We start from the raw sequence: 5,000 nt of genomic DNA on the forward strand, positions 1-5,000 counted from the left end.
ATGGTATATTTACCTATCTTTTTATGAAATTCATCCAATATTGAAAGTTCCAGGGACTTCGTCTTTTGCTTCTTCTGCTTCTTCTAAATATGTTTCTAATGAAACTCTGTTATTAAAGAAAAAATTAAGTAAATAAAGGAGAACATATACCTCAACTCATTGCAATATCCCGATTATCAATTCACTTCCGCTGACTACTTTAAAAACCTTCATCAATGGCGAAGAAATTATTGTTGAGCGGATAAATTTCTTAACCACTGAAGATTTTTTCCCACAATAGAAACTGGAGAAATATCCTAAACATTCTAATAATGATAAAAACTGGGAAGGTGAGAAACAAATTGAATTATAATCTTCGCCCCTGATTATGTATTCATAGACCATTATGCGACATTTAATATTTCATCTCAACATTCATCGGAGTAAGTAAATAATTCAAATACCTGTACGGTGCATGAAAATATATTAAGTTGGTCATCATGATTAATATATTTCTTCTCTCACCAATTAATGGAACTTAAATCAATAAATTAGGGAAAGTTCTGGATTTCCTCTTACTGTTATTGCCTATTAAATTAAAGTCTGTCAAAGGAAACGAAGCATTAAATGTCAAGTTACCCGCTATGCTACATTGATAGTTGTTTGAAAGCTAAAACGCAATTGTGAAAAAATATGACAATGTAAAAGAGAAATGTTTCAGAGCATTGACCTACAGCAAAGTTCAGCAGTGAACTTTTATTACGGAATATAAAGGTTCTTGGTCAGTAAAATGTTAGCTGTCGAGGAGAGTCTGAAGGCAATATAGTATTTATCTGTGAGTGTGTCTATATGTAGTAAGGTGCATAGTGTGAGTTATAAACAATCCTGTATTAACCTGAACTTTTCCTGTACCACCCATCTTTTTCTTCTGTTCTTTCGTAATAAGACTATTACCTGAAATATAAATTATCTTCATCCTGTCTGATACCCACCTCTTGATTACGATCTCATGTGATCACAGCTTCTATTGCTAGTTGTGAGGTATTGTTTTATTATTTTGATTTTCACTGATGTTTGCTTTACTTTACCAAGTCCTCGAGAGAGAGAGAGAGAGAGAGAGAGAGAGAGAGAGAGAGAGAGAGAGAGAGAGAGAGAGAGAGAGAGAAAGGTACAATTATTTTTTATTAGTAAGATCCATAATTTACCCTACGCTATTCCACCTCGAATGAATCTGTAGTAAATGTGGTGTTTTATGAAGAAGAAGAAAACAAATACATAGAAGAGAAAAAATAGGAGAATACGCACAAAATAAATTTATAAAGGTTGGTGATACATAAAAGATAAATAGACGTAAATTGTGCGGATAAATAAAATGGCTTCGTTATCCTTCAGAGTCTTGTGGGTATTTGTCTAGAGAAATAAAAGTGTTGCGAAGAAAGGTGACAGCATCATTAAATTTTTTTTGTGGATTTTATGACTAAGTATTTTCATCGCTTATTTTTACCCAAAATGGAAGTGTTTCTGTAGCCCTTTTTAGTGTTCTGGAAATGGTGAATTTCAGATTAATTACTGATGCACACTGACAATCGCACAGTTGCCAAGTCACCAACAAATTCAGTGAAAATATAGACACACAGGCAGGCAGTTATAAGCACACACACACACACACACACACATACATATATATATATATATATATATATATATATATATATATATATATATATATATATATATATATATATACATACCTACACACACACACACACACACACACATATATATAGTATATATATATATATATATATATATATATATATATATATATATATATATATATATATATATATATATATATATATATATATATATACATACATACATACATACACACACGTTATATATATATATATTATATATATACATATATATATATATATATATATATATATATATATATATATATATATATATATATATATATATATATATATATATATATATACAAGTCTTATCATCAAATCTCTGTTAGATTGTTGAAACTGATTTTATGTTGAAAATCCATGGTTTGGATATTATTACCCGGAACTTTATCTTTTCATATCATTGCTATAAATCCATATTGAGACGCATTTATTTACATTTTCTTTCAACATCCAAGAAAATAACGAATTTCACGTTCATTCACTTGATACTACATAACATCTTTTTTTTTATTATCTTTTTGATAACAACAACATTTCATTGTAACCCATTTGATCATCCAGCTCTGAAAGTTCTGTAGCGAAATAAGTTGTGTATTAAAATTCTTCTTTGATTTTCCAAATTCTCTTCCTAAATCTAACTTCTTGCCTTTCATTTGGTCATTGAAAGCCTAATGTGTCTTTCTATGTACCTTTTACCAGTAGATATCTCTGAGCATTTCAATGGCTCCATCATCCCTTATCTTCCCTATCGTAAATCGATTAGATATTCATAAATCGGCATCCATTTTCATAGGCTTGCTTATCTATGTCAACGTAATAGCACAATATAGAAGTCGTTTCAAGTTATTTTCACGCAAATTACAGAGCACGATATATAGTAATTTTGGTAGTTTGATGGGAAACATGTAAATATTGATTACAAAACAAAAATAACTTTCAAAACACATTGGCAAGCTCATGGCAATGAAAAACAATAGATTAACTGAGAAGAGTTTACTAGACTTAAAAGGAAGAATAATAGTGCAATTCATATGCAAATGGGGAAATGATGTTACCAAGTTATTAAGAGAACAATGGTGGAAGGAGAAATGTAATAGCCTTGCTCGTGGTAATCAACACGTAGCTGAGCCACATAGTAAAAACATAGCGCTACATATAGTCACAATACAGAAGAATGGTGAATATGATTTTTTTTTTTCCTTTTGTTATATGCTCTACTTGAAATTATAGGAATTCTAAATTATAACCTTTTATTACCTTTTTTATTGTTTATTATTACGCATCGTACATTATTATTCTAATAAAAATTAATATATCACATTTTATGTAAATTTTTATCATTATGTATATGCGTCAAATATGATATCTCATGAAATATTTTACCTTCGAAATTTTCCCGCATATTATTTTACTCCATATCTGTATCTCATCGCCATAGCAACAATAATTAATTAAGTATATACCTAATTTACTACATAGGTAAATTATCTGTCATAGTTCATCAGATTGCACTAACTGACAGAGAACGCACGAAAAAACGTGTGTGATACGTTTCCGTCGGCAAAATTGTCGCGGTTACAACTGGGTGGTTGCAAAGAAATGGAAGGTGAAATGCTATGAAAAACAAATAGACAAGAACTGATGTGAAACGGACTAACAAATACCAAAAGATAGAAACGAAATGCAACGGAGAAGAACGTACAAGATGTAAGAGTAACGGAGATGAGACAGACAAAACGTACTAATACTGGAGAAGCACCAGAGGAGAACCGCTGACTAAACGGACACGAACTGAGTGACATTTTGCGTTTCCGTTCCCTTTCCGCAATTGCAATAGGGTGATATGTGACAGGCCCTTACAAGTCAGTATTTGGTTTATAGGCAATAGATAATTTCCAAAAGGAATGACGCTGTAATTTTAGGTAAAGGTTATTTCTTATTAATTTTGGAGATTTCATTAAGCCTGTTCCTGCATTTTCCCTATTTATTTCACTATACGAAACATTCCTTATACATTGACAATAGAAACAAATCATTAAATGATAGTTTATAAATATATACAATCCGTTATCTCTATGCAAGCTCGAATGTGAAATAAATTTCAATAATGCTCAATGGTCTATGAAAAGAAATACCACCGAACAACTATTATTTAACTCAACTATTCTTGACAAAAATATCTAAGAAAAATGTTCAAATAAAGCCTATTTTATATTCAAGAACTATGTGCAACAAAGTATTTTTCTAAAACAGATCTTGAAAAGCTAATAATGATTTGTAAATACACAGAGTGCTGGAAAAGAAATAACAAATAATCCATAGCTGCTAAAAGACACAACACTGAATCGTATTCTACTTCTCATCTGTCTTTAATCACCTACAATTTCCAGGAGTTCCAGAACGAGCCCAGCTAAAAGAGACGAAGCCAGAGGCAGATTCTATCCTGTCGAGAAGGACCTTCTTATGATAGATAGATCGCTAGCCTCCCTCATCATCCAGAAAGCGCAGATGGATGATGCTAGAATATTTCAATGTCGGGCAGACTTCAGACATTCGTCCACGCTCAAAAACTGAACAAGGAGAAATAACAATTACTCGCTTTATAAGAAAATAAAATTACAAAAGAATTCTACTGTAAATTAGTTATCATATATATCATAGAATAAGAAAATAAAATTTACCTGCAAATGACTTGTATGCTAATTAGTTTTCTTATATCAAATCAATTATTATTTCCTTCTTAGAAATTATGTATACCAATGAAGACATGTCTTTAAATTAATATTCTGTCGAAATGGTCTTTGTAATCCATAAATGTTAATAAAAAATTGCCCTTAATTAGAAAAAGATAATATCAAGATCTAACGATAAGATTTTGATAATGCATATCTAATTTATTGTATATCTCGCTCTATACTTCACTCTGTTAACGAAACCTTTTTAGGCCTGTTTTTTCATGAATCATTTTGTTTGAATTTTTGTCATTTTTTTTTTTTTTGGTCCTGAACCTGATGTATATAATTTCGCTATCTGTTGAAATCAAATTATTTGCATTCACCTAGCATTTTGTTTATAACCTAAGTACTCTCTCACAAAATATAAAATTCTTAAGTTTACAAATAATAAATTCAAGAAAATATATATATATATAAATAATTAATTTCCTGAGCTACAAAAATACATCAGCATTACTGATCGTAAAACCTATTATGAGGTTTTATTCAATATCATATCAGTGGTGATTAATTTAGGTCTATTGATGATTCTACATAGAGATGATATTTAATGTTACTGATCATAGCAGAATTACAAATC

Source organism: Palaemon carinicauda, chromosome 11 (assembly GCF_036898095.1).
Source record: "Palaemon carinicauda isolate YSFRI2023 chromosome 11, ASM3689809v2, whole genome shotgun sequence".
Lineage (NCBI taxonomy): Eukaryota > Metazoa > Arthropoda > Malacostraca > Decapoda > Palaemonidae > Palaemon > Palaemon carinicauda.